This window comes from Somniosus microcephalus, chromosome 5, assembly GCF_052327205.1.
Source record: "Somniosus microcephalus isolate GS21.2 chromosome 5, FLI_Smic_1.0, whole genome shotgun sequence".
Classification (NCBI taxonomy): domain Eukaryota; kingdom Metazoa; phylum Chordata; class Chondrichthyes; order Squaliformes; family Somniosidae; genus Somniosus; species Somniosus microcephalus.
In genome coordinates this window covers 150,082,386-150,101,017 of record NC_140991.1, presented here as the reverse complement: position 1 = coordinate 150,101,017, position 18,632 = coordinate 150,082,386, and the positions used below count along the sequence as shown (strand labels likewise).

The window sequence follows — 18,632 nt, the reverse complement described above, 5'->3', positions numbered from 1 at the left end:
GGGGAGGCTGTCGAGAGCCAGGCTTGGTTTTCCAGTCGAGGTGGTCCAGCGAAACGGGCTGGCAACAGGTAGTGCGCAGACCCTTCCCGGACAGCGGCGGGCTAGAGCCCGACCAAGCGGCACAGCAAAGGGCCGAGAAGCGTCGACGGGGGAGAGAGAGAGAGGGCAGAGCCCACAGGGTGCAGCCGGTGTTCAGGGGCCGAGCAGCGTCGGAGAGAGGGAGAGAGAGATGCGCAGAAACCTGCGAGGCGCTGCCATTGCCATGAGAACCGCCGGGAGCGGCGTCAGCAGCAGCGGGGGAGATGCCATTTTAAACCACACCCAAAATGCCGAAGAGTGGCAGTATCACCGCATTTGACAATGAACTCGAAGATTGGACTACATATGTAGAATGAATAGAGGTGTACTGCAAGGCAAATGAGGTGTTAGATGACAAGAAAGCGTCGGTATTGTTAAATTTAATGGGTGCAAAGACGTATGGTTTATTACGAATCTAGTAACCCCAACGAAGCCAATGGAAAAGAGTTTTGAAGACATAGTAACGATACTAAAGGAACATTTAAACCCCACACCGCTGCTGATAGCAGAAAGATTCAAGTTTCACAAACGGAACCAGCATAAGGATAAAAGCAATGCTGATTATTTAACAGAACTGCGCAAACTATCGAAACACTGCCAGTTTGGAGCGGGACTGGCAGATACCTTAAGGGACAAGTTTGTGTGTGGGCTTCAAAGTGAAGGAACCCAGAAACGGCTTTTATCTGAAAAGGGCCTTAAGCTGGAAAAGGCTTTCAGCGTTGCGGTATCATATGAAGCAGCAGCACGGGGTGCTGCAGAGATACAACAGAGACTGCAAGAATATGGCACAAACGAAATGTCATATGGAACAGAGAAGTGATATCGCTGCGGCAGAAGAACACACGACCAGAATGATTGCTGGTTCAAAGACAAAGTGTGCAGACAGTGTGGAAAAGTAGGACACATAGCACGAGTCTGCAGGTCGGGAAAGAAAACCAGCAATAAGAAACCTACCAAAGGAAAGAACAAGAAGGTACATAAGATGACGGAGAATAGTTCAGACGAACAAAAGAGTGATAACGACTCCGAAAGCAGGGAACTGAGTTGTCTGAAACTACGGAGGATCACCGAACCATTTGGGTCACTCTCAAGATAGCAGGAGTCCAGGTAAAGATGGAATTGGACACAAGATCAGCTCTAACAGTCATAAACTGATGGGACAACGAGCGGCTATTCTCACACATACCCTTGAGAGACACAAAAATTATTTTGAAGACGTACACGGGGCAAAAAGTCTACCCCAAAGGAAAAATAAGGGTGACCATTATATATAACGGTAAGGAAACACCAAAACTAGACCTGTATGTATTGCAAGAAGGAGGACCACCATTACTGGGACGTGAATGGATCCGGAAAATACAACTGGATTGGCATTCCATACAGGCACTGACTGTGGCTGACAAAAAGGATGATGACGTCACACCTGGGCGACTGTCAAAGATCCTAACTGATGCGAAAGAAGTGTTCCAGCAAGGGCTCGGAACACTAAAAGGCATGACAGCGACAATTAAAATTGAAGAAAACGCAAGCCCAAAATTTTTTAAGGCCAGACCGGTACCTTATGCGATCCGCCCAGCTGTCGAAGCAGAGCTGGAGAGTCTGGAACATTCAGGTGTACTGTCCAAGGTAGACTGGAGCGAGTGGGCTACACCCATCATCCCTGTGATGAAAAAGTGGTTTAGCAGCACGCCTGGGGAACCAAGGAAGGTTCGTATCTGTGGGGACATTAAGGTAACAGTGAACCTGGTCCTTCACACCGTACAATATCCACTTCCGCGGATTGAAGATATTTTCGCCTCGCTATCTGGAGGTAAACGCTTCACTAAGATTGATCTGTCCCAGGCGTATCTGCAAATGGAGGTAGAAGAAGCATCAAAAAATTCCTCACAATCAACACCCATAAAGGTCTCTACCAATACAACCGGCTGGTATTCGGGGTAGCATCAGCTCTGGCTATTTGGCAGAGGGCAATGGAACAAGTCCTGCAAGGGATCCCAGGGACCCAGTGTTATTTGGACAACATCCTGGTCACGGGCGAAAATGAAAGTGATCACCTTGCCAACCTGGAGCAGGTGCTCACTAGATTGCAGGAATATGGGCTCCGAGCTAACCGCCCCAAATGCGAGTTTTTTAGAAAACAGATCTCGTATTGTGGCCACCTTATCGATAAAGAGGTGTTACATAAGTCCCCAGAGAAGATTGAGGCAGTAGTCAAGGCTCCAGCACCGGAAAATGTGTCTCAACTGAGGTCGTTCCTCGGGCTGGTAAACTACTACCATAATTCTTGCCAAATTTGTCTACAATACTACACCCACTGAACACCCTACTGCAAACTGGGGTGCCATGGAAGTGGAGTGACGAATGTAGACGAGCTTTCCAGAAGAGCAAAACACTAATCTCATCGAAAGAGGTATTGACCCATTACAACCCAGCATTACCAATTCGGTTGGCATGTGATGCGTCACCCTATGGCATTGGAGCGGTGCTGTCACACAAATTCTCGGATGGCTCAGAGAGGCCAATAGCCTTTGCGTCACGATCACTAACCTCAGCCGAGCATAACTACGCCCAGATTGACAGGGAGGCACTCAGCCTAGTGTGGGGAGTGAAAAAGTTCAATCACTATCTGCACGGGCAGAAATTCACCTTGCTGACTGACCACCAGCCTCTTGTCTCCATTTTTAATCCGAAGAAGGGCGTTCCGGTGATGACTGTGCAATGACTACAAAGATGGTCACATTTTCTTGGGGCGCACCACTATGAGATTGAATATAAGGGCACGAAACAGCATGGAAATGCTGATGGGCTATCACGCCTGCCACTGCCTACTGCGGAGGAAGCACCAGCAGTGGATCCTGTCGAAATATTCCATTCGACTATAGTTGGATACCTACCGGTAACTAACGCTTGTATCGAAAAGGGAACCCGAAATGACTCGACACTGTCTCGGGTATATGATTTGACGGTGAAGGGATGGCCAGCACATGGCGACTCACTGTTGCCAGCATTCTCGACAAGGAGAGAACAGCTGTCAGTGTGCCTGGGGACCTTGATGTGTGGATCCCGAGTGGTAATTCCACCCAAGTTAAGGGATAGAGTGCTCAATGAGCTTCATGAGGGTCATCTGGGAGGGGTAAAAATGAAAAGCCTAGCCAGGGCTTATGTGTGGTGGCTGGGAATCGATAAACAAATCGAGGACCTGACCAAGAGCTGCTCAGGATGCCAGAAAGTCCAAAATGCACCACCACAGGCCCCTCTACACCCATGGGAGTGGCCCTCATCTCCATGGCAATGGGTGCATGTTGATTTTGCTGGTCCATTCATGGACTCAATGTTTTTAATAGCCGTGGATGCGCACTCGAAATGGCCTGAGGTCATCAAAATGTCCTCCACCACCACGGAGAAAACTATTTCAGTCCTACGGACCATTTTTGCCAGGAATGGCCTTCCAGAACTGATTTGCTCCGACAACGGACCACAGTTTGTGTCCGAAGAGTTCCGGAGGTTCTTGAAAAAGAATGGGGTAAGGCATTACACATCCGCCCCGTATCATCCAGCCACAAATGGATTGGCTGAGAGGTTCGTACAAACCTTTAAGAAGGCAATAAAGACTATGTACAATGACAACATTCCGCTGCAGCACAAGGTGGACAATTTGCTGTTCGCCTACCGGAATGCGACACATGCAGTCACCAACCAGGCCCCAGCCATGATGTTCATTAACCGAAGGTTACGATCTCGCCTGGATTTCCTCAGACCAAACATACGAAGAGATGTTGAGAGTAAGCAATTCCAGCACATCCATGAGAAGCCAACAAGGAGCTTCAATGTAGGGCAACCAGTCTTGGCCCGCAACTACCGAATAGAAAAATGGCAGCCAGGAACGATATGCACATGGCAGGGCCCACTAATGTACACAGTGGACGTTGGGGAGAGCATCGTGAGATGCCATGCTGACCAGATCCTAGAGTCACAGGAACAAGTCAACCCCATGCCTCGCCCATACGTACCTGGTGATGAACCCGAAGTACAGGTCGCATCTACCCCAGAAACAGTAGCATCGGAAGCTGATGAACCAACCGACGACAGGGGGCCAGAATCGCCTCCGCACCAAGAGCAAGACACTCGGGAAATGCGCTTTCCAGAAAGGATCAGGAAGCCTCCCCAAAGACTGAATATATAAATAGACTATTTTCAGCTAATGTTGCATGTTAACAGTGTTAATTGTAATTAGTTTGATATTTAATTGTTAAATGAGTGTTATGGTACTGTTAATCTAAAAGGGGAGGAATTGTAATGTATATACCTTTAAGGGGGGGAACTATGTTTTACAGCTCATGTATACTGCAGTACCGGCAGTGACCACACCTGTATATAACACTGAGTAGTAATCTGTACAGATCAGTTGCAGTCTGAGCCATGTTGAGTAAACACCTATTATACCATTCTCCGCAGTCTGTGTCTTCTTATACACGGACGTAACAAAAATAGTGTGTGTTGGCCGGACATCGATGGAGGTGGGACTAAAACCCGACAAGCAGCAGTCCCGCCTCCATCACATCTCCATTGATAAAATCACCCCCAACGTTTCAGGTCGATGACCCTTCGTCAGACTTGAAACGTTAACTCTGTTTCTCTCTCCACAGATGCTGCCTGACCTGCTCAGTATTTCCAGCATTATCTGTTTTAATTTTGTTTCATATTGTTCTTTTTATTAATTTGCTGTCAAAATAAATCTGTTCTACACTTGTCAAGTCACAATAGCTCTTGAAGCTTGTTGATTGATAGGATTTTTTAGATTAACATATTGCAGCCTTCATGTGGTCCTGCAACATTTCAAGTAACACGAGGTAATCTGCAATTCATTTAATATACATAATATCATAATAGAAATGCATTTTATGATCTAACTCTCATTTTTCCTGTCAATCTGTCAAATGTGTATGCCAAATAATGGTTAGAGAAATCCTGTTCTTGTTTTAAATGCCATGTTTGTACATTAAATGGAAGAAAGCAAGCAGGTAGGGAGTCTGTTCTCTTGTAATGATGTAATTTGTTTTTTGGTCATTAAATGAGAATGCTGATTTTTTTTTTAATTCCTCACATTGGTTTCCCGCATCTCTCCTAATTACTTTTCTTGTATTTTCTGCTATAGAATCAAGAGGAAATTAATGATGTGGAACTGGTAGTCTTCAAGAAGATGATGAGCTTCATCGACATGGGGGAAAGACTCCTAATCTCGACAAAATGGCAGATGACTTGCTGGCGGCTGCTGACAAAGTGGGGTCTCTTCACTATGTTTTGTCTGAATAATTTATCAGACTACCCGGGGCATGGATACTGATACATAACAATTTGCTTCCATTTAACCTACTGTGATTTTTATACCGCTTCATGACATATCAATCCAGGCTGAGTTTCGACATTGTTCTATTGATGTAAAGGCAAAGCAGAGGCATTTTTTGACAAATTACTTATTTTCCACCCTTCAAAATTTTTTTAACCGAAATATCTTCTCGGTCACATTATGTAATGTGAAAGGAAGCATTGGTTTCCTTGAATTGCAGAAGTTGATATAAATGTCAGTAGCAAAACAAACTTTAGACTTCTCTGGATGGCTAAATTGTGCAGCAGACAATGATGATCTTGGACATCCTGGCAGGACTGTGCTGCAATACACATCCTGACCTGTTCAAGCATTGACAATCTTCCTTCAAGGTCCTTATAACATGTTCAATAATGATCCTGGTGAATGGACGGACTTCATCGTATCTCTGTTCATCTGATGGTAATGACTGTTGCAAAAGTGAGCCAGGGCTGGAGATGGCAGCCTTTGTCTCCCAGAAGCCATCCTTCTAGTCTGCCTTCTCATTCAACTAAATCCAGTATGGACCATTGCATTTAAATGAAGGAATCATGACTGCTGCCTGGAAAGGCGGTACTTACCTGCATGGTCCTGTGTTCATCGAGTGGAAGCCCTTGTGAGTCATAATGTCATGGTATTATTAGGAGGAGCTTGGATGACCTATTAGCACCATCAAACCTTGGAGTTTGAGGCATTATATGACATGAAAAAATTGCAGTACCTTTTATTCTTCTGCCAGTTTTCCAGGGGGAAAGTAATGAAGATAGCTGCCCTGGCAAACAACAAATCAGTTACCTACTCAATGCACCCTTGCACTGCAGATTGACTGATGTTGCTGGTGCTCCTTGAAATAAATTTAGAATGAGCCTGAGGCATAAAGATTCAGGACTCTGGTGACTTTGACTGCAATTGGTATCACTTTCCCTTTGGTAGAATTCATCTGCAGGTCAGATTTGTAGGCATGCCTGGATCTGTCGATATGGCTGAATGGTAAAGGTAGAAAAGGGCAGTCCACCTCTGGGGTAAGCAATCATGCTTGGAATCCATCCTTTGATTCTATTCTTTTGCCTCCAAAAATCTCAAATACAGGAAGTACTCAGTGCAATGGCCTAGAAATTCACTAGCCTTAGCGCCGCTTTTGAGGCGCTAGAGGGACTAGCGCCAGAGTTATGGCCAGTTGAAAAATTCCCTGGGGCCCTAAAGCGGCGTTGCACCGGTAGCGCTGCGCCGGCACCGATGACGTCATCGGTGTGCGCAGCGTCCCGGTTGCCATGCCGACGGGCCCCAGCGCCGAAATTCAGTTGCGGCCGCCTCGCCCGTGGCAGCCGCAACTAAGACTCTGGCAACAGAGTCCAACATGTGTTTGCGCCGGCGCATTAAAGGCCCCGCGGCGGCCGGCCGCTTTCCCGCCGGCCGCCTGCCCGCAGCTCCCTCCCCGGACTTCTCCCCCGCCCCCCCCCCGGAACAGATGCAAGCCCGGCACTTGTCCGAGGTGCCGGGCTCATTTTTAAACAGATTTGTGCGGGCCGCGGCCGGGTGCAGGCAGCTCCTCCTTAATGGAAGGAGGAGGCCTGCACTTCCCCAGCCTGCCGCACCGCATCGGGTGCCGCAGCGCCGGAATTGCGGCGCTAAACGGCAGTTAGCGCCCTTTTCCAGGCGCTAAGACCCTTCAGTAGCGCCGGCAGCCGTTTGGGCGCGGCGCTACTGAATTTTTGGCGTGCGCAGAGGGACTTAGCGCCGGCACTAACTTCCGGCGCTAAAGCCCTGGCTAAGCCAAAACCCAATTTCTAGGCCAATATCCCTTCTCAGAATTTAGGTTGCAGCAAAGACCCCGCAATGCAGCAGTAAGAACTGCACTTACTTTCTGAAAGCCCAGAATATGTCTTCCTTTCATCACTCATTTTATATGAGCAGACTGCATGCACAGCGCATTCCACACAAGATCATCAGAGAGTTGAGCCCAGCCTCATTTCAGTAAAATTTTCACACATTATTCAATTAAAATGAAATTCTTCCACAGAATTGGGCAACTGCCAGCCAGAAAATTTGCCCTACTATCGATTGAGGTAATGTTTAACTCTTAGGTTTCACCTCCGGGTACATCTTTGCCAAGCCATCTGTAATCTTCCTCCCTAGTTTGTTACCAGTCTGCTTCCTTTCCTAACTTCTAGCTAACTTGCATATATTTTCTGGTAAAATTTCATAAAACCCTGTGCTACCTGTGGGCCTCACATAGATCATGGCTAATCAGAAAATCCGTTTGGACAAAACATAGGAACAAAGGAATGGGAATAGGCCATTCAACCCCTTGAGCCTGCTCTGCCATTCAAAAGTATCTCAACTCCATTTACCTGCCTTAGCTCCATACCTCTTGATAACCTTACATCATCATAAGATCACAGGCAAGGCTGCTGTGATTTTCCAATAAGCTACCCATTACATGCAAGGCTGCTCTAGTGGCATGGTATCTCGGACAACTTTGCCCATAATGTTATAGTAAACTTGTTATGCATTTGCTGATGTATACGATATAGTTAACTGTTGGATTACATTTTACATTATGCACTTCCAACTCTTTCTAACATTCTCCACACTTTCTCGAGCATTTAACACTTTTAGAACATTCTAAAATCCTCTGCTATATTCTCAAACCTTCTTTAAACTTCTACTTCTATTCTTGTGTTCCTTTATTTTTTTCCTGCTTAAATTTGAAGATAAACACAGATAAGCTAAAACCATCCTTGCTTATCAAAATCAAAGTATCACTCCAGGTAGTCTGACCAATCGCTATACTGCGTTAAGGTTAGGATGTTGATTAAAACGGTACAAGCAGATTCATACTTAATTAAAAGTTAATAACATACTAATGTTATTCCAAAGACTTCTGACTGACACGGAGTGAAAGGTCCCTTTGCCTAAGAAATCCTTTGCTTAACAATATTTCTTTGTGGTCAGATGGTGAAGAGCAATGTTCCAATTAAAGGAGAACATTGTTCATTATATAACACTGTAGGTGCTTCACATCTGCATTTAATTAAAAGTTAACCAGGTACATGTTATTGTTGATTAGCTATCCTGATATTACTAACTAAGAAAGAAAAGGACATTCCTTAGCTTATATCTGTGCAGGGTTAAAATTGAATTCAAGTACCAGCTTCCCTTTTAGTGCCACAAACATGCACCAAATCGATTAGGCAAGATTTTCCACACTGTTTCTGCAAGATTTCCAGCAGGTGGGGGCAGGGGATTGGTTAGAGAGCTGCTGTGCCAACTCCCTACCAATTGCTGCCACCTCCAGGATTTTGTACCCAAAGGGACAGCAGTAGCTGAATGTTAGGTCCGTGTATCTTAATGTTGTGTCCTTCAATAATCAGACAAGAGACTGCAGGGAACGATCAACAGGTGTTTACTGAATGAGGGTTACTCTGGAACTAATTGTACACTTGTCTCCATCTTTAATCCAACTGGTTGGTGGTCAGTCAGCAAGGTGAACTTCTGCCCGTGCAGATAGTGATTGAACTTTTTCACTCCCCACACTAGGCTGAGGGCCTCCCTGTCAATCTGGGCGTAGTTACGCTCGGCTGAGGTTAGTGATCGTGACGCAAAGGCTATTGGCCTCTCTGAGCCGTCCGAGAATTTGTGCGACAGCACCGCTCCAATGCCGTAGGGTGACGCATCACATGCCAACCGAATTGGCAATGCTGGGTTGTAATGGGCCAATACCTCTTTCGATGTGATTAGTGTTTTGCTCTTCTGGAAAGCTCACCTACATTCGTCACTCCACTTCCATGGCACCCCAGTTTGCAGTAGGGTGTTCAGTGGGTATAGTATTGTAGACAAATTTGGTAAGAACTTATGGTAGTAGTTTACCAGCCCGAGGAACGACCTCAGTTGTGACACATTTTCCGGTGCTGGAGCCTTGACTACTGCCTCAATCTTCTCTGGGGACTTATGTAACCCCTCTTTATCGATAACGTGGCCACAATACGAGATCTGTTTTCTAAAAAACTCTCATTTGGGGCGGTTAGCTCGGAGCCCATATTCCTGCAATCTAGTGAGCACCTGCTCCAGGTTGGCAAGGTGATCACTGTCATTTTCGCCCGTGACCAGGATGTCATCCAAATAACACTGGGTCCCTGGGATCCCTTGCAGGACTTGTTCCATTGCCCTCTGCCAAATAGCCGGAGCTGATGCTACCCCGAATACCAGCCGGTTGTATTGGTAGAGACCTTTATGGGTGTTGATTGTGAGGTATTTTTTTGATGCTTCTTCTACCTCCATTTGCAGATACGCCTGGGCCGGATCAATCTTAGTGAAGTGTTTCCCTCCAGATAGCGAGGCGAAAATATCTTCAATCCGCGGAAGTGGATATTGTACGGTGTGAAGGACCGGGTTCACTGTTACCTTAAAGTCCCCACAGATGCGAACCTTCCTTGGTTCCCCAGGCGTGCTGCTCAACGACATTTTCATCACAGTGACGATGGGTGTAGCCCACTCGCTCCAGTCTACCTTGGACAGTACACCTGAACGTTCCAGACACTCCAGCTCTGCTTCGACGGCTGGGCGGATCGCATAAGGTCTTAAAAAATTTTGGGCTTGCGTTTTCTTCAATTTTAATCATCGCTGTCATGCCTTTTCATGTTCCGAGTCCTTGCTGGAACACTTCTTTCACGTCAGTTAGCATCTTTGACAGTCACCCAGGTGTGACGTCGTCATCCTTTTTGTCAGCCACAGTCAGTGCCTGTATGGAATACCAATCTAGCTGTATCTTCTGGATCCATTCACGTCCTAGTAGTGGTGGTCCTCCATCTGGCAATACATATTTGTCCATTTTTGGTGTTTCCTTGCCATTGTATATAACGTTCACCCTTATTTTTCCTTTGGGGTAGACTTTTTGCCCCGTGTACGTCTTCAAGACAATCTTTGTATCTCTCAAGGGTATATGTGAGAATAGCCGCTTGTAGTCCCTTCGGTTTATGAATGTTAGGGCTGATCCTGTGTCTAATTCCATTTTCACTTGGACTCCTGCTATCTTGAGCGTGACCCAGATAGTTTGGTGATCCTCCGTTTTGATCACATTATGTAGTTTCAGACAACCCAGCTCCTTGCTTCCGGAGTCTGTATCACTCTTCTGTTCGTCTGAACTACTCTCCATCACCTTATGTACCTTCTTGTACTTCTCCTGTGGAGATTTCTTGCTGCTGGTTTTCTTTCCTGACCTGCAGACTCTGGCTATGTGTCCTACGTTTCCACACTGTCTGCACACTTGGTCCTTGAACCAGCAATCATTATGGTCGTGTGTTGCTCTGCCGCAGCGATAGCACTTCACTGTTCCGTATGACATTTCATTTGTGCCATAATCTTGCGGTCTCCGTTGTATCTCTGCAGCGCCCCGTGCGCCTGCTTCGTGTGATACTGCAATGCTGAAAGCCTTGTCCAGCTTAAGATCCTTTTCTGATAGCAGCCGTTTCTGGGTTCCTTCACTTTGAAGCCCACACACAAACTTGTCCCTTAAAGTATCTGCTAGTCCCGTTCCAAACTGGCAGTGTTTCGATAGCTTGCGCAGTTCCGCTAAATACTCAGCATTACTTTCATCTTTATGCTGGTTCCTTTTGTGAAACTTAAATCTTTCTGCTATCAGCAGCGGTGTGGGGTTTAAGTGGTCCTGTAGGATTGACACTATGTTTTCAAAATCCATTTCTACTGGCTTCTCTGGGGTTACTAGGTTTCGTAGTAAGCCATATGTTTTTGCACCCATTGAATTCAACAATACCAGCGCTTTCTTGTCATCTGGCACTTCATTCGCCTTGCAGTATATTTCTATGCGTTAGACATATGTCGTCCAATCTTCGACTTAATTGTCGAACGCTGTGATACTGCCACTCTTCGGCATTTTTGGGTGTGGTTAGACTGGCTTAAAATGGCATCTCCCACGCTTTCATTTCTTCCCCACTGCGGCTTAAAATGGCGTCTCCCGCGCTGCTGCCAACGCCGCTCTCGGCGGTCCTCGTGGCAAATGGCGACGCCCTGTGGGTTTCATGCACTGCTCCTGCGCTGCTGCCAATGCCGCTCTCTGCGGTCCTCGTGGCAATGGCAGTGCCTCGCGTTTTCCTGTGCGCCTCTCTCCCCCGTTGATGCTGCTCGGCCCTTGAACACCAGCTGTGCTCTGCTCTCTCTCGCCTCTCTCCCCCGTTGACACCGCTCGGTCCTGAACACCGGCTGCGCCCTGTGCGCTCTGCCCTCTATCTCTCCCCCGTCGACGCTGCTTGGCCTTTTTCTGTGCCGCTCGGTCGGGCTCTAGCCTGTCGCTGTTTGGGAAGGGTCTGCACAGTACCTGTTGCCAGCCCGTTTCGCTGGACCACCATGACTGGAAAGCCAAGCCTGGCTCTCGACAGCCTCCCCTGCGATGCTCAAATCTTCGCTGGATGACTGGGCGGTTGCCCGTGGTTGACACCCGTGCTTCTGGACTCGACCTTCTTCCACTGTTCTCCAGGAGCGAATCCCTGGGAGGTGATGCAGAGTTGCAGGTAGGTTCAAATCTGCATCGTCGCCACTGTTAGATCCGTGTATCTTAATGTTGTGTCCTTCAATAATCAGACAACAGACTGCAGGGAACGATTCAACAGGTGTTTACTGAATGAGGGTTACTCTCGAACTAACTGTACAGATCACTACTCAGGGTTTATATAGAAGTGTGTTCACTGCCGGTACTACAGTATACAGGAGCTGTAAAAAGTAGTTCTCTCCCTTAAAGGTACATACATTACACTGAATGTCTCCGCCCAAATATGGGCAGACATATTCAAAGTGGGCAGTAATGATTGAAGTGACATTACCTGCCCTGCAATCAACTGCACTCCTTAACTGGGCAATTTCTAGATTTTTGTGCAAATCTGGCCCTCCTCTTCAGATGTCCTGGAAGCAGCCAGCCTGCTCTGCTGCTGCAAGTAAACATGTCCTGCAAGCAGCCAGGCCCCAACCATCACCACCAGCTCCCCTTCCAGTCCCGCTGTGGAACCCCAGCACACATTACAATTCCACTGGGAACCTGCCAAAAATAATTAAATTAGGCTAACCCCAGGAGGTTTGCCAGGGCAGTGGTGGGAACATTTGTGTGCACGGAAAGGCCATCAGGTTGAATTTTTTACCAAAGTGAAAAAACTCTGCCCTCCATGTATTGATTTGTATGTGGGTTCAATGATGAGACATTTATGAAAGAGAATGACTTTTTATCTAAAGTTTGTTCAACTCAGTTAACAGCATTTACAGGAGACACCATCTTACAGATCCATCTAAAACGAAACCAAAACTAAACTGCTTGTCTCTCACATGCCCTCTGCTGGTCAGGCATAAGTAATCAATCAGGCAAACATGCTGGTAAGGCATCATAATCAAACAGGCAAATATCATCACTATTTGCTGATATCATTACATCTCCCTTTCTTAAAACAAAAGTATTTTACTTTTAACTAACAACATGTTTTCTTTGTATTAATCTGCATTTTAACTGTAACACTTAATGAACTTACATTAACATTATCATTATCAAGGGTTTTTAACCTTGCTTTGTGTGTTCACATGAAATATGTAAATACACTAGAACTTGAAGAAAGAATAAGATAACATTACTTCCTTCTATAACAATAGTCCTTAAATTTGCTCAATGAGTCTCTCAGGAGGCTTCACGTGTCTTGAGGATTTTCTGATTGATTGTCCTTGAATCTGAGTTGTTGCCTCGGATGATTGGTTCTCAGCTGTGTGATCAGGTTGTTCAACAGTATCAGTCTTTTGACCTGCTGTGTGATCAGGTTGTTCAACAGTATCCGGCTTTTGACTTGCTGTGGCTGGTCCCATGAGAAGATCTCAACGATATCTTCTCAGAACAGCACCCTCACCTGTTTGTATCGTGTATGATCTTGGTTGAACTTCACTCAGGATAGTTCCCTTCTGAGTCCATATGTTTGTTTTGTCTTTGAACCTTACTTGGTCACCAGTGTGGAGTTCAGGTAGGTTTTGTGTTCCTCTGTCATAGTAGTACTTTTGCTTTTCTTTCTGTTGTTCTTTGAAATTCCTCACTTTCTCCCCCTCTTTTGTTTTCAGGAGGTTCTCCGGGATGGGTAGGTTTGACCTTAGCAGACGTCCCATAAGGAGTTGGACTGGTGACATACCACACTCGAGCGGCGTTGTGCGGTATACAAGCATGCTCTGGTAGAAGTCAGTTCCACTGTCTTTTGCCTTGTACATCAGTCTTTTCACTGTCTGGACCGATTTTTCCACTAGTCCATTGGACTGTGGAAAGTGAGGACTTGACGTTGTGTGGACAAAGTCCCACTCTTTGGCAAAGTGTCGGAAACTTGCATTGTAAAACTGGGGTCCGTTGTCTGTGAAGACCTCGCTTGCCACGCCATGTCTGGAGAATATGGCTTTCATACATGTTATCACAGCATCTGCAGTGGTGGTGTACAGTCTAAACACCTCTGGATACAGGGAGTAATAGCCTGTGACTACAAGATAGTCCTTCCCTTGACATACGAATAGGTCAGCGCCTACCTTCTGGTAAGGTCTGTCTGGCGCTGGGTGTGGCTTTAGTGGTTCTACCGGATTGCTTGCTCGATATTTCAGGCATATTGTGCAGTTTGACACCTCATTTGTCACATCTTGGTTGATTTGTGGCCAGTACATCACCTCACGTGCTCCTTTCTTACACTTTTCGATTCCCAGATGTCCTCCATGGATCCTTTTTAGCATCTCTTTTCTCAGACTGTTTGGGATAACTATTTTACTTCCTTTGTAGATGATGCCTTCGACCACTGATAGTTCCGCCCTGCAGTTCCAGTACTCTGCCATGTCAGGTGAGCAGTCTTGCTTCATGTTGGGCCACCCATCCAAGATGCTTTTCCTCAGTCGTCTCAGTGTTTCATCTTTGTTTGTCTCAGTCTTTATGAGCTCCATTTTTGCATCTGCTATGGGCAGTGCACTTGTGATCATGTCCACGTAGGCGTTCACTTTTTCATCCATTTTGGTGTTTGCGGGCTCTCTTGGGTCAACAGCTCTGGACAACGTGTCTGCTGTATACATCAGCTTACCCGGTGTGTACGCAACATTCAGTGTATAGCGTTGCAGCCTGATCATCATTCTTTGTATTCTAAGCGGACAGCTATTTAGTGGCTTTTGGAACAATGCAATCAAGGGCTTATGGTCAGTCTCGACACTGATTGCTTGTCCTGCCACAAACTGGTGAAATCTTTCACAGGCGTATGTGATGCTGAGCAGCTCCTTTTCTATTTGAGCATATCGCGGCTCCGCGTCTGTCATTGAGTGCGATGCATATGCAATAGGTTGCCAGTAGTCATATTTTTGCAGAAGAACGGCACCGAGCCCACTCTGTGATGCACCTGCTGATATCTTGATGGGTCTCGCTGGGTCATAAAACCTCAGAACTGGTTCCTCTGTGAGCAGTTTCTTTAGATCGCTCCATGACTTCTCATGCTCATGATTCCATTCCCATTCTATGTTCTTTTCAGTTAGTCGTCTCAGTGGCGCCATCTTTTCTGAGAGGTTGGATATGAATTTACCCATGTAGTTGATCATTCCATTTAACCTCTGCATGTCCTTTTTGCATTGTGGCTTTGGCATATTCTCAATGGCGCACACCTTTCTGGGATCTGGTCTGATGCCCTCACTGCTAAGGATATCTCCCACGAATGTCAGTTCTGTCACCCCGAGCTGGCATTTCTCTCTATTCAGCTTCAGGTTTGTTTTCCTTGTTGCTTCCAGCACTTTTTTCAGTCTCTCGTCATGCTCAGTTCTCGTAGTTCCCCATACTATGATGTCATCCATCGATGCATCAACTCCCTCCAGATGCTCATAGATCATATGGATAGTTTTGTGATACACTTCAGGAGCTGAGGCAATGCCAAATGGTAACCTTAGGAATCTGTATCTGCCAAATGGACTGTTGAACGTGCACAGTCTTGAACTTGCCTCCTCCAATTTCTTCTGCCAAAATCCTGATGATGCATCTAACTTGCTGAAATACTTTGCATTTGCAAACTGTGACATGATTTTCTCACGTGTAGGAAGCTTGAAGTGCTCTCTCTTTATTGCTCTGTTTAGATCTCTTGGATCCAGGCAAATTCTGAGCTTTCCATTCTTTTTGTCCACAACGCGAGGGAACTCACCCACTCAGTTGGCTCATCTATCTTCTGAATCATGTTCAGGCTTTCCATCCTGTCCAACTCTGTCTTCAGTTGCTTTTGAAGAGCAAACAGAACTTTTCTGCATGGATGTATGACCGTTGGTATACTTTTATCTACTCTGATCGTGTGTTCTCCTGGAATGCAGCCTAGACCCTTAAATTAGTCGTTGTACTCTTTCATGAGTTCATCATAGACTGTCTCTCCTTCGCTTTCCACAACGAGGATCCTCTTTACCAGGTTCAGTCTCTCACAGGCTTTTAAACCTAGTGTGGCTTGCACATCCTTTGGCACCACGATTAATGCTAGCGTGTGCCCTCTGTCCTTGTGTGTCACTGTGACAATGCATCTTCCTTTCACTGGTATGTCAGTACCTGAGTATCCTGTCACTTTCACTTTTATTCCATGTATCTTTGGTCTGGGTCTAATTTTCTTAAAATCAGTCTCTGATATCACATTAACTTGTGCTCCAGTATCCAATTTAAATGGAATGTGTATGTCATTCATTTTTAGTGTCAACATCCAGCCTTTTTTTTCTTTTTTGTTTTCAGACACAACATCTACATAGAACTCCTCTATCTCGCTTTCATCTACTGCATGGACCTTGCTTTGTTGCGCTTGGTTCTTGCAGCAACGGGCATAATGGTTGTTTTTGTTGCAACTATTGCATGTTTTACCATATGCTGGACACTTTTTTGGTGTATGCTGTGTACCGCATCGACTACATGACTTTCGATTGTCCCTTTCATTTTTGTTCACTGGCCACGCCTCTTTTTTCACATTGGCGCTCTTTTTGTTAAATGGTTTGTGTCTGTTCTTACTCACTGCATCCATGTTGCAGCTGCTGTCACTGAACAGCTCTTTTGCCTGCGACTTCACAGTCTCTGTAGCCCTACACAGTGCTATGGCTTTTCCCAGGTCTAGATTTTGCTCTCTTAGCAGTCTTTCCCTTAGACCATTATCTGGAATACCACACACCAGTCTGTCTTTTATCAGCGAGTCTGTCAGTCCCCCAAATGCACATGTTTTGCTTTGGTTTCTCAGTTCAGTCACATACTGATCAATAGTCTCTCCCGTTTTCTGTACACATGTGAAAAACCTGTGCCTCTCAAACGTCACGTTACGTTTAGGTATGCAGTAGGCCTCAAACTGTTCCATTATTTTATCCAACTTCATTTTGTCTCCATCAGCAGCGAATGTGAAGTTATTATACACCTCCAGCGCTTCATCACCCACGACATGTAAGAACACTGACGCTTTCATTTTATCACTTTTCTCATCAGCTCCGATTGCCGCTAAATACAACTCCAAACGTTGTTTGAACCTCCTTCAATTTTCAGCCACATTACCTGTCAACTGAAGCTTCGCCGGTGGGTGTAATCCTACCATTTTTTCACTTCGTTAGCTATTCTCCAATGGTAAGTAACAATGTTCTCTTTTGGCTTGCTAATATGTGGAGAGCTGATTTAACTTCAGATTTTTCCTCTTCATCTCTTTCAATCACTTCTGACACCATGTATTGATTTGTATGTGAGTTCAATGACGAGACATTTATGAAAGAGAATGACTTTTTATCTATAGTATGTTCAACTCAGTTAACAGCATTTACAGGAGACACCATCTTACAGATCCATCTAAAACGAAACCAAAACTAAACTGCTTGTCTCTCACATGCCCTCTGCTGGTCAGGCATAAGTAATCAATCAGGCAAACATGCTGGTAAGGCATCATAATCAAACAGGCAAATACCATCACTATTTGCTGATACCATTACACTCTATAGTGTCAGATTTACAATGGCTTCTCCTATAAGTTTGATACGTGGCCAACAGATCTGAGTTATGTCAGCATATTACTGAGCTCAGTGTCAAAGGCCCTGATAGTTACGGGGAGGCAGGGAGAGTGGGGGGAGGCGGGGGCCGGGGGGAGGGGGGTGCGGGTGTAACGGCTTCAGCGGCACTTCCCTCTGCTCGCCGCCTGAGGGCGGTTTTTGAGGCTTCGGTGCGCTGCTGCTGTGCCTTCTGGGCCCCTCTCCTCACCTGTTTCTCGAGTAATTGATCTCATCAGAGTAATTAGGCTAGTTAATAAAGTTGTTCAGTTTTGTCCTCTTTTTATAAACCCAAAAATAAACCCTTAAACAAATAAACCCTTTAAATAACCCGATTAATCAAATTAAAATTTGGCCTCTTAAATCGATTACGCACTCCAGTCCCCGCGGCACCCACCGGTCACGAAAGAGCTCGAGCTCGCCGGCGGACACCGCGTGCTCCATCTCCAGGGCCACCCGGCCGCGAACATGGCCGCGGAAGAGAGGGAGGCAATCCGGCCGGACGACCCCCTCGGCCGCCCGCTGCCTGGACCAATTAATGGCTTTCTTGGCCAGGCCCAGGAGCAGGCCCACGAGGAGGTCCTCCGACCTGCCCGCTCCCCTCCGCACCGGGTGACCGTAGATCAAGAGCGTGGGACTGAAGTGCAGCCAAAATTTGAGGAGCAGCCCCTTCAAATAGTGAAAGAGGGGCTGCAACCTCCCACACTCGACATACACATGGAACACGGACTCCTTCAGACCGCAGAACAAACAGGCGGCCCGGGAGTCCGTGAACCTACTTAAAAACCTATTGCACGGGACTGCTCTGTGCAACACCCTCCAGGCCAAGTCCCCAATAGAACAAGGGAAGACTCCCGCATAGAGAGCCCCCCATTGGGGACCTCCGCCTCCGCCGGAAGGTAAAACGGCACGCCACGGCGTGTCCGGACGGCAGGCGAAGATGGCAAAGTGGAAGGTGTGCAAGAGCAGCCCGTACAGGAAACCCCTCCGCGCAGAATGGAAAGGCACAGAGGGCATCTCCTCGAGACGGCTCAAGTTGTGAGGCACCAAACCCCTAGGGGAGCTTTGGGGCAGGGCGCCGATATGGAATTCCGTCCGAACGGGAGTAAGTCCGGGCGGGATCGCCCCACGCGCTTGAGCCGCCTCGATACACCTCGTGGCGCCG

The 18,632-nt window shown here is 46.5% G+C and overlaps 1 long non-coding RNA gene across 1 annotated transcript in view; it reads left to right on the top strand.

The window, feature by feature from the left end:
* LOC147117397 (uncharacterized) overlaps positions 1–18,632 on the top strand; it is a 93,260-nt gene that overhangs the window by 64,517 nt on the left and 10,111 nt on the right. Inside the window, exon 2 of the long non-coding RNA XR_015078445.1 lies at positions 5,234–5,358. This is a non-coding gene — a long non-coding RNA (uncharacterized LOC147117397). The remainder of the gene's footprint in view (positions 1–5,233; positions 5,359–18,632) is intronic.